The sequence below is a fragment of the Leptonotus elevatus genome, chromosome 5, assembly GCF_054856555.1.
Source record: "Leptonotus elevatus isolate MCC_2025b chromosome 5, RoL_Lele_1.0, whole genome shotgun sequence".
NCBI classification, from domain to species: domain Eukaryota; kingdom Metazoa; phylum Chordata; class Actinopteri; order Syngnathiformes; family Syngnathidae; genus Leptonotus; species Leptonotus elevatus.
The window spans coordinates 6,971,910-6,984,391 of record NC_141243.1 but is presented as its reverse complement, the minus strand read 5'-3'; the positions used below and the strand labels follow the sequence as shown (position 1 = coordinate 6,984,391).

Genomic DNA, 12,482 nt, shown 5'->3' with positions numbered 1-12,482 from the left:
GAACTTTGACCAGACTTATTTTGAACCATCATCAAAGGATTAACTCTGTGTTGGTCTTTTGTTTTCAGACTCCGATGAACTAAATACACACTGACAAATATTTACAGTTTATGCCATAGTTAGCACGATTATTTGTCATTTCTAAATCCAAATTAGCCAATTTATGTTTTAATAGTTTGCATTACTTTAGTGGTTGAATTCCTTATGTTGAATTATCTGTACTGTACTTCTGTGACAAGGTGGCACAGTGATTAAGTGGTTAGCACATCTGTCTCAAAGTCGGGGGTTCGAATCTGAGCCTTCGTGTGGAGGAGTTTGCAAGCCCCATACAAAACTGGAGCTTCATCCTGCATACACAACAGACAACAACAGTCTGGTACGACCCAACTCAACAAAAATTGTCACAATAAACAAATCTGCTCCAAATTTGAATATGACAAATTACAGAAACATATTTCATGGAATACACACTTCAACAAAGACATCCAACAACTAGTTTGTGCAAGTATGTAAAATGTACAGCAACTGCATTTTTCCCCTCCAGGAAAAGTTCAGTGAAGACATCCATTCAAGCTTTGACAGTGAAGGAATTGGAAGTCTCCTCCAGCTGCCCGAACACCATTTCTTGATATGATTATTTCCACCGTCTTCCTTCATAGTAAATGTGCTTTGGCTGTAGGATATAGGAATGAAACCATGACAAGCTTGTAAATTCCATGAAGTGTTCTGGATTTTTCATCCCTGTCATAGTATGTTCTGGCTGTTTTCTGGGGTAGGATGCCCAGCCTCTTGTCCTAATCATGCCCCCCCACAGAGTGCCAAGCAGCTGTCACATCTGCAAAACCCATTGACAGTGGACTGATGCGATGGCAAAAGTGATGCTTTAAATTTAGTTTTGCACTCAGAGCAAAAAGCTCAAAAGTTAAGAAGATCTGCTAAAAAAGTTGATCTGTTTGAATAAAAATATAGAGCACTTAATGCCATCAGTAATTTATGAGCAAAGGGCTCAAATCTCCTTTTTCTTCTTCAATGTTTAGGCTGGCAGTTGGACCGCGCATCGTGTATCCTGCGGTGATACACTCCCCTGTCCTCAGTTTTGCCTCCCACCGTGCCCCTGCAGTGCAAGGGTTCATGGGAATGACCAATGGGAAGAAATGCTTTGCTCCTTCCCACAGCCACGAGACAGCTGTAATCCTTTCACCCTTTTCCCTAAATTACTTTAAAACATGCACGCACACACAAACACACACACACACACACACACACCCCCACACACACACACATTCTGAGCATGCTTCCACTCAAAGAAATTCAAAGGTATGGCATAAACTGTACATTGTCCGTATAAAGTAATATTGCTCAGTAGAGTTGGGATACAGCTATTGAATTGATGGTGGTTCCGCTTCTGCGCCCTAGATAGCCCCTGAACATTCATCAAAGGACCCTTTCGCGCCAAACTGTGGCCGCTGGCCGTCACTCTCACTCACACCAATGCATTGCACTATGGGAGTATTTCCCAACCCTTACTAAGTCAAAACACACCTTGGATGTTGGTATTGTTTCACCAACAGGTGGACACACAGAAAAAAAGCAATTCATTGTTCTGCCAGTCGCACACAAAGATTTACTTGTAATTAAAACGTATTTTTCAGACAAGTTTTACTCCTGATGATCTCTAAACGCACATTGGCCGTGTTGTCAATCTCACTCATGTTTGCCTTCTCCCAAACTCTCATTTTCACTCTGCCTCCCGAGATCCTCCAGTCTCTGCAGTCCCTCTCAATCTGCACCTCCTTTGTCTAACTACAGCACCTCCTCTCACTGTTCTCGAGCTTGCACTGTGTGTTGCAAAGGATTTGGGCATTGACTGCAGCTCAGAAGGTTGAGGGGGCTGAAAAATGGAACAGAAGGCAAAGCGATGGGTGGAAAAAGAAGGTGGGATGGTGCATAAGGAGGAGTGGGAGGAGAAGGAGCTATGAGTGTATCGTCCTCGGAGAAGGGCAGTGAAAGCCAAGTGTGTTCATCTAAATAAGTGGGTTTCACGTTGGAACTATTTTACTTCAGAACCATAAGCATCATACTCGACATTGTTGGTAAAGCAGTGGGTAGAGTGTACCCCAATGCAAATTATCAGTTTTTTTTTTTTTTTTTTTTTACTATATGCATTCAAAGATTTGGCAAGAGCCATAATTACCATTAGCCATTAATACTTTTAAGCTTATAGGCCAGTCTCAGCTGACGTACACCATAATGTAAATCATTTCTGGCTTCTGGTTTCGGTACTGTTTAGATGTGAACCTTAGTGATTAAGACACTTGTTAAATGTCCTGCTATGCTATTGTTCAAAGTTGGATATGCTCCGCTTTAATGCGGGTCTCAGCCAGACGTCTTTGAAAAGTGTACTCAATCACCTAAGCGCTTAATTCCGGTGTTTCACGATTGCATGTGAATCTTACGTTAGCTTAGCAATTAGCGAGTCTTTCCTCTTGTCAGAAGTGCATCTTATTCCCTGACATTGTGACAATTACTGACTTAGGAGCGACTTAGCAACATGTTTGGCCGCTCTAGGAGCTAGCCGAAGCTCATTGCGAGCTAGCTGGTTTGGTTGAAAGACTTGATGAACATTTTTATGTAAACATTTGACAAAGATAAAGCATAAATGTTATTTAAGATGTATAGATGTCTCAATAGCACTCATCGACACAAAACTCCTCTCTCATTAGACTCTTACCTTAGTGGCCTTCATTATAATCATCTTGCTAAAGTCATGAATAATAATGGGCCTTGGCTAGCATAAAGCCAATGTCAGTATATGCGTTGCTTTACTCGATTCCCCAAGGATTAAGATAAGCCACGGAATGACCACGGGGTTTGAAGCAGCCGTCTTTTAACATGAGAGAAAGAAATCACGCGAGAGGGAGTTATTGTATGGTATCTGCCTGGTTGAGCGTGGAGGCGTAATATGTCTCACTAATCACATTAACACACAGCGCACACCCAGTCGTAAGGATGGAACAACATGGCTACCCATCTGCTTTTTGCTCCACTGGAAGCATTGTAGCGTCAGCACTTAAGAACAAAGATTTCTTGATGGGATGAGGGAGTGCTATTTAGCAGCGATGGTCTCACAGTAAGATCATCTGTTTAGCGCTGGAGGAAATTGTGGATAAAGAGACAATGTGGAGAAAAAAAAGGAGACAATCTCCCAACAGTCAAGTCTTTAAGTAAGATCAATCTAAAGGCTCAATGTCGAGGAGCTTAGCGGAAGGATAGCTTCTCAGAACTGTGCTTGTCATAGCCAAAGGAGAAAGGACTTAATGTATTCAAGAATTATGCATTTTGAGGCAAAGGCAGAGAGAAAAGAGTTGAGGAGGTGTCTGCAGTCTATCGTGTCATAAACACAAGAATAATGAAGTAGGCATGTGTTTGATTAAATGAAAACACTGCTTTGAGAAGATGACAAATTAAGAGAACCTTAATCACATGATTGGCTTTAAACAGTGACGACATCGCGTAAATCTCCCCGCAAAGGCAAAAGAGACAGAATCTCAATAGCATTAGTGTCAAGCAGGGGGACGCTTCACTGTCACCTGTGTCACTTCTGTACAATTGCTTTGCTTGTGTTGAACTGGTCTCATACATTCTTTGCTGACATCTCAGAGGCAGGCCCTGTCTCTTCTGCCTGCCCACTCGCTAATGTTATGTGGCAGAACAAAAGCTTGAGAGCTCATGCCAAGGCTCACGCTGAAGGAAGTTCCTGGGCATGAGTTGCGCTGAAGGTAATATTACCGCTCTTCCTTCCAGTGTGTCAGGCGATGGACGTTGGGAATGCAATTGTCATGTTTGCTTTGTTTGCCGTGCAGTTTCTTCTCTGCATGTCTGGCCTGTCTGTCCTGTTCCTTCTTGCGTTTCTTATTTCACAATCTGTCTCTGCATCCTCACCTCCCCCTCATATTCTCATATTCTCTGCTTGACATCTCGTTTGAGTTGTTTTCTCTCGCGCGCTCACCTTCTCTCTCTGCTTTTGTGTCTTTGATGGCATCACGGACGGATGAATGACTGAAGCCATAAGGCTGATCCGCCCACACACGTTGGCTGAGCTGTCCTGTGCTGCACTGTTGATTCTCCCGCTCAGCCCATCTGAAAGAGACGGCAGGCTGAGTGTGACTCAGATGCTGAGGTGGGTGGTACGGGCACAGGTGGGTGGTTAAAAAAAAAAAAAAAAAAAAAAGCAACGTGTAGCATCTTCAACACGCTCACTTTCACTCGGGAGATACTCTGATGAACAGCTGAAACACGGCAAATTGGAGATGCGAACCGCTTTCAAATGTGATTTACAGTTCAAAGATCGTTGCTGTTGTATCTCTAGGTTGTTTTGGAGGAAAACCAAAGCTCTTGATTTGATGTGCTAGAATAAAACTGCTACTTGTTATGTTAGGTCCCGCAGTCTCAGAGTCAAAATAGCACAAGCAAATCAGCATTATCATAATCAAGTCAATCCATGCGGTGCTTCTTAGTTTCATATTCGCAACATCAAATGTTAACAGTACAAATGCTTTCCTAATTTTATTAGCTGGGTGAAATGAGGCTGTGGAGAAACTTCAAACGTATTAAAAGAAATTGGGCTTGTGGAAAAACCGATCTGAAAAATAAAGCTGGTATCATGGAACGAATAGGCATCAAATATTTGTTGGGAGGAGGGGAGGGGGGTTGTTTTGTAGGGTTTTGGAATATACCAAATTGAAAACAAGGCACTGTTGGTTCGTAAGCAAGTGAAGAGGTTTTAAATGTGCCCCCAGTTAGCCTATAGGCTTAGATTTTCACATGTGCCACGGGTAATTCTCCCTGGCAGGCTCAAGTGACTAAGTAACATTGTGTGCTCCGAGGGGAACTGCAACTGGCTTATCTTTGAATGTGATTATCTTTATATAATTTGGCTGTCTGTAAAGCAGAGAGTGAGTCACTATCTGAGGGCTATGGAACGTCTCTTCTCTGAACCAAACATAACACAAAGCCTTTGGCTGGACAGTTTTATATTGGACTGACAGTTTTTCCTTTACATTAACGCTCCAGTAAAAAAAAAAAAAAATGGTTTAACTACTTTAGAAAAACGCAACTGAAGATAAAATGCATTTTCGTCACATGGTAGCCAAACTGCCATAACTTCATGGCATGCAAGTATGCCACCAAACAAAAATGTCATAAAAAGCAGACCGTATAAACTGAATAGACTTTACACCAATCTGATCGGCTGAATCGGGATCAAACTCGGTGATAGACTGTAATGTCTTAATTTGTCAGATCGATCAATGACGTCCATGAAATAAGACATTACATGTTATGTTTTGTTTATCAGCAATTTTTGGTGTGTGTATTTTTTCCCCCACGCATTTCAAATGGAATCAATTATACGAAGGTTTCCCCTATCCATCGCCCACAAATGGCGGCGGTTGAGTATAGAGTGAATACAAAAGTTGTTTAATTCGATATATCATCTTCTGATCCAATCGATGATCGGCTATCTTTTTTTTTTTTTTTTACTTTACTTGGTGTATTTATGATCTCTTTGGATTCTCACAAGTGAGGGCACTATTAAATGCCAGACCAGTCAGTAAGCCGTATTATCCTGCAAAAAGGTAAGCACTTTTTTATTCAGAAAAGGACTGTTAATCGAGTCCTGCCACAATGATGTACTTCAAATGTTATATTTTACAGTAAATTTTTATTGACATGAATAAAATAGATATTACAATTAAAATGCAGGAGATGCATTCATTACTTTCTGTCTGATAAAAGCTACTACATAAAAAAATAACTCAAGAGAATTGTGTCCACTTGCAACAAATCACTTTTTAACCTCAATCATGTTTTTGGCTGTGTGCCTTCCAACCCAAAGCAGAAAATGGGCAAACAAAACACCATAAGTTTAACCACTGTTATTTTCTCATTTACAGGAGAAAGGTATTTTGGGGTCTGCTTCCAGCATTCTTACAAATCGATAGCCATCAATTAGAGGGGAATTAGCGCCTTGACTCCAAGGAATTCTATGTTTCCCTGCGGCCCATGCTGAATTGGGAAAAAAAAAAGCATTGAAGTCTGCTGTTCCTTCTGCCTGGAATCTGTTTCAAAAATTGTCTAAAATGAGGTGGGCTGATGTCATTTGGAACATTGGAAGTTAAATGCTTCAAACTAGTTTGACTGATTAATTAATTTGCTTATATTGGTAGGCTTGATGATAACTAAATGACTGTTATAGTTATTATATTATTATTTATTTAATTTTTAACAAATTATTTAATTTTTAACAACATTTGGAATTGACCAGCATTAGCTGTTTTGCAGCAACATTTTGTTGATGTATAGAAAATTTAAGGCCAAGCACTCTTAATTGTCCTGTAAATTATGATTGTATTAAATAGTGGATAAATTACACACAAGATAGCTACGAGCAGATTTTGGTGACAGTATGCATCCTGGATCCTCTACATCACAGCTCCGTGTCTGACGGAGACGTCACCAGGGCTGTCTACCTGACACCCACAACCATCTGTTGGGCGCCTGCGGTGGAGCCTTTAAGGCTGTGCATTTGAGTGGTAATTGAGCCTGAAATGTGCTTAATAATGATTGTCCTGTCTAGCACGCCACATCAGGAGCTCAGAGCAGCGTGACAACCTCGAGCAGCCGACACAGGCAGGCAAGCAGGCCGATAGGAAAGATGAGCAAAAGCCCAATTTCTCTTTCTCATTAGTCTCAAATAATGAGGACAGCCTACGTAAAATGCATCACTAAAAATTGGGTATAAACGGAAGTGAAATTTTGTTTCCCCTTAAAGTTAGTGTTGTGTAAGGTACTTAATACATTTAAAACAGTGAAGGCAATTCTTTTACAATACCAGTAAATAGCAGAGTGCACGTTAAAAACAAATACACTTACATTATTCTCATTTGTTCAATGAAAACAAAGACAAACGTCACACATCTAAACAGCAAAGTAGCAAATGAAACGTAGCAGATGAAACACGACAGTCCCGGATTTTGTTTTGTGCAGGCCCATTGTTTGGGCCATGTGCATGTAAATCACACAGTTGTCCTAGCGAATCATATAGTAAACTATTTAAAAAGGAATTTAATTGTTAAATCGCTAGCGGGTGTATTTTCGCCATAACGGAACTAAACTACTTCCTGCTTCCGTGCCTAATAACCATGCGAACTGTAGTCCTACTAGTCTAATGCTGCGGCCGCCGGTCAGACTCTATGAAAGTTGAGTTTTTCTGGTGGCATACTTCGCGCGAGGTAAGCGCTGCTGCTGGAACCGAGCAATAAAAGTTGGTGACTTATTGACAGCTGTCAGCCAAGGTAGATTTCGCATGAGCTAAATGAATAGCACAACCAGATTGATTGATTACATTTGTTATAATTTGGTGAAAATTGTAGTGTCCCGCTTTTTAATTCAGAAAACCTGGTCATCCTAAGTATAGTATGTGTTTATTTTATTAGTCACGCTTGGTTGTTTCAGTCTGAACAAAACCCCTCTGAGCAGGTTCCCAGTGTTATTAATGAATATAAAACAAGTTGCGGCTACAGTATTTGTCTGTGAGTCACCTTGACAGAAGCCCCAAAAGAACAGCAGAGCCACTTGTCAACTGTGGGTTACAAACAAAAGGCAGGCGTCCTCCCGGTCAGCAGGGGATACACTCTGGAATCAGAGGGCGTGCTCCGATGTCCAACGTCACCGTTGAGGATTTCGCAAGCACAAGTCCGACGCACCAGTCAAACCAAACAGGCAGTCGGTTTTGACGATGTCGCACCCTCGACACGCCCCTCGCCTGAGGTGTGTGCGTACAGTAATCATCATGGCTTCTGTTTCAAATCGACAGTATAATCAGTAATTTAACGTGACACGGAACACTGTGCTGTTGTGTTGCGTTCTGCTACAGCTCAAGACTTTGGATGTTTGTGGTTTGGGGAAAGGGTAATTGCCTGACAAGTGAAGTGAGTCATGAGGAAATGAGCATCTACTGAGGAAAGAAATGTTTTACAAAGTAACTCATACGCACAACAAGCGGAGTCTGCTGGTAGAGCATTACTTATTCCCTCTTAACTGCCTATCCTATTCATTTTGCGTTCAGCTTACAGCGTGCGGGTGCCGCTGCCTCACCCTGCTGCATGTGTAACACGCTCAGCAGTACCGAGATGTTACTCTGGGGACACGGCTTCATAAGAGCAATCGCATGCATCACACAGACCGCATTTAAATACCAAATATTGCCCATTCGTTTCTCCCTGCACAGCACTGTGTTTAGTGCAAGCCAGGGGGATTCGAGCATGCAAACAAATGGGACCAGAGAAACGATATGGATAAGGTACAAATGAGAACAGGAAGTCTCCTGGGAGCCCCCTCCTTCTTCTGGCACCCACTTTTCATGGTGTGTTTATCGCCTTACTCTGTATGAACTACGAACGCAAGCATTGTATAAAGATATGAATGCAAAGAGTGCAACGTCTTTGCGGTAAGAGGGAACGGTCAGATTAATTTAGAGCAGGGGCTCTTAACCTTTTTTTTTTTTTTTTACCTTGGGGGCCAAATTTCCTGTAAAAAGTGACCTATGATTTATATTGACTTACTATTGTTTGTATTTAATAACTAAATTAAATCTAGTTGAGGTTTATAAAATCATGATCAAATAACAAGATACAATGTGATCATCAATTATATTTATTTTGGTGTAATCACGGACATCTAATAAGATGCCCAACAAGCAAAGAATTCCGGAATCAACTTCTCCGTTCTGTGTGCATTTATGTGTATGTGTGTGTGTTTTTTGTTTTATTTTAATAAGTGTAACCAGATTGATAATTGTGATTCACTCACGGGAATTCTTCACATTATCATTCACGGTGATTTGCTCGGGTAAGTCGGGACATTCTGTACAATACTTCGAGGTGATTGGACGCATCTTGAGCACGTTTGCTATGACCAATCACGGCAACGGATGAAAATGTCGTCTTCGGTCTTGTCTTGCAGAAAGAAAGAAAAAAAGCACGAACATCTTTACCAGATAAAAATGTACGAAGCGCCTCTTGCTGTTCAATATTAAACAACGAAACAGTGAGTAATTCTGCAAGAACAGAATTAATTGCAGCGATTCGTCTATGATAGTGTAAGAGGATTTATTTTTGCATTGATATACAGTGGAACCTCGGAACTCGTACAAATCGGACTTCGACCAAAACATCTGAGTAAAAATGTCTCGGACTCTTGAGTTTGACCTCATTCCCGGAGTTGCGAGTCCATTTTGATTTTTTCACGACAATTTTCTTCGACATGGGCCCAAAGAAAAACGTACAGTGCTACGAACCATAATGGATTTAGGAAGGAGCTTATCGCCCGTTGGAAGTACTTTTATAAATACTGGCACAAGGACCCCTCATAGCTGTTCAACAACGTGCCTGACGCTAAACAGCGCACAAGGATTCCTTGGTAGTCTAACAATATGCCCAAGGTAAAATACACTAACTCAGAATGCAGTGGTTCTTAACCTTGTCGGAGGTACTGAACCCCACCAGTTTTCCTGTGCGCATTCACTGAACCCTATTTTATTGAAAAATAAAAGGGTTTCTTTCAAATTCAAGACATAGGTGTAGGGTTTACTGGTGAAGAAAACAGTGAGAGTAGCCTTTTCATTGAATGGGATGTTCTTCTCAAGCAATGTACTATGACTAAGGCCCCGTCCAGACGAAAGCAGATCTCGTACACACAGAAGCATTTCAAGACTTGAGTGTGCCCAAAAGAAGACGCTGAGGACGTTCAACGGCTGTAATGTATATGCCAAGTCTGGAGTGGCGCTGTAGCGCAGCCACAGGGGGTGAACGGAAGTGATTCAAGTACAACATTGCTTGTTGAACGTGGGAATAAAGAAGCAAAATATTTTGCTGTAAAAGCATAAGCAAGCTAAGGAGGCTGCGCAAAACGACTACGACATGGCTATCCGCCATTGTTGTTGACAGATTGACTGTTCACGCGGTCACGCAAGATTTGGCGCATACGTCGTCAATCTGCAACAATGCGTCGTCATCGAGCTGGGACCATTACATCAACACTGGAGGAGTATCCTGCATATGGTGTCCAGGTGGACGCGTACGGGGCGCGTTTTGAAAATGTTCCACTCTGGTACCCGGTTTCAAAAGTGATCGGTTTCAAGCTTCGAAACCGCGCCATCTTGTGGACGAACGGACTAAACGGTAAGAAAAGGCTTTCGTGTGGACGGGGGCCTAACACACCACAAAGTAAAACTGATCAGACATTTTTAGCAGTGCAATACAGTTCAGTTGTCTTTTGAATGTTATTTTCCTACTTTCTATTGCAATCGTCTTTAAAAATCTATATTCAGCTCGTAAAGATATTGCGATATGGTCGTGCAGCAATCACAGCATTTTCCATATTTTTCCTCTTCTGCGCTGATGAAACACATGTAGGAGCAAAGCTGACAAATCCAGATACAAGATGGACACTGACCTTCCTGGCACGCCGCCTACAGCCTCAAACCCACTCAACATGACGGGTATCTGCGCATTCTTGCTGAATCCGTGGCAGGCGTAATTGCGCCTCCTGTCTAAATGTGATAAAGATATTCTTAAGGACCTTTTCTCTGTGCATCTCCGAGACGCGACTCAACAAGAGGGCTCGTCCTCATCTAAGGATCAGGCCCCAAAGGTCTCTTGCTGGAGTCGTAAATGTAATGAGACACTGTTAACTAAATTCTGTGAAGGAAAACAAAGCCTGAATCTGAATGTGCAAAGTGAAGCACAGTCTGTTGACTTCAAAGTTGTTCCAATTTTAAAACAAAATCACATAAAAATCTTACGTCATATCAGCAGCCTCATAAACATTTACTAATTATACAGCCGGTGGTTTTTTTTGGTAAAATGAGTGCCTTAGCATAAAGTTTGGACAACATTATTTAAAATTTAAGTCTTGCTTGAAAACACATTTTGACAGATCACAAAAAAACAATTGATGGTGAGAAGGCACAGCAGAGACTGTTATAAAAATGAAATAAAAGAAACCGTTTTTCATAATATGTCAACTTTAGCGTATCTCCATAAACTGAGGCAGACAAAGAGTCCTGATCGTACAGTTCTAGTGGGGTGTAACACAGTTTGGGGTTATTGTTCAGATGCCCTGACACGTACTGTACACAGCCTGCTCAGCGTGCACCACTAACAAAAAATTGGCGCGTTAATGTGTGTCATACTGCCCTTTGAAAAGATAGGACACCCCTGTTACAAAGAACAGCACGTGGCACATGTTTGAGAGGCTGAGGTCACGGTGAACTGTGTCACAGTAAGCCCACGAAACAAATGAGGTGAGCCTATTATGCCAACCGGCGCTCACACAGATGCATGGATGCCGTAGCGCTCATCTTACAGAACTCACTCAGAATGGATTGCACAGAAGTTTGACCAAAAAAAAAAAAAATGCCGCACTTTTGTACCGGTCTTCCTCCCAATCTTGAACATCAACGTTAGACCCTCATTTTTGCTTCCTCCAGTTGATGTATAGTTTGCCTTCTTTTTGTGTAAGTGGTGGTAGCAACATGACTTTGGTTTACGACTTCCACTGCTGATTCTGTGAAGACACACTATCTTACACCTTTATTTACAAATGGGATATATATGGGTCGGCCCACCATACTGATACTGACCTTTCGCCCAATGGGACTATTGTGAGAAGGGAACAAGGGCGCACTATAAAGATAATTGTTGAACCAATTTAAGATTACAAATTGAATTGTTGACCAACTTAAAAAAAAAAAATTGCTTCAATTGGTAACACACAATTGAATTAAGTGTCCAAAGTGAATATATTAAGTTTTATTAATTATGAGTTCATTAAACTTAATACTTTGAATTGGAGTCACTTTTGATTAACTTAATTCAGGTGAATTTATTAAGTTTAATAAACGCAAAATTAATTCAACTTAATATATTAACTTAATTCAATCGTTTGTTACCAATTGAAGCGATTTAAGTTGATCAACAATTCAATTTGTAATCTTAAATTGGTTCAACAAATCTCTTTTTAGTGTAGAATGTCAGTTCATTGAATCTCTTGTTTTGATCAAAAGTAAAAAAAATAAAATAAATGTAAACGTGAATAAGAAGCTCATAGAAGCTATCCTGACTTCCTTCCATGTTAGTGATGATTGTTTTGCTATTATTTGAACAGCTGAAGTTCATTTGGTGTTAATCAGACATTTCAGGTGTGTGCTGACTCCCGTTTAAAAATTATTGGTTAATTCTGAACGCAACCCATTTAACTCATTCACTCCCAGCCATTTTTCACTGAAGCAACCCCCTTCGCTCCCAGCTGTTTTACTGAATTTTGACTGATTTTGAAAGTCCCACAGAATATTGTTTTCTGTTGCTATTACAAACATGGAACCTACCAAAAGAAAGATTAGAGTCTCTTCTTTAATCAGG

General features: G+C 41.0%; 1 long non-coding RNA gene across 1 annotated transcript in view; it reads right to left on the bottom strand.

Annotated features, from left to right (window-relative positions):
- Positions 1 to 240: 240 nt before the first annotated feature.
- LOC147173500 (uncharacterized) overlaps positions 241 to 12,482 on the bottom strand; it is a 36,115-nt gene continuing 23,873 nt past the window's right edge. Inside the window, exons 2-3 of the long non-coding RNA XR_015094911.1 lie at positions 4,010 to 4,140; positions 241 to 673 (exon numbers count right to left, since the gene is read on the bottom strand). This is a non-coding gene — a long non-coding RNA (uncharacterized LOC147173500). The remainder of the gene's footprint in view (positions 674 to 4,009; positions 4,141 to 12,482) is intronic.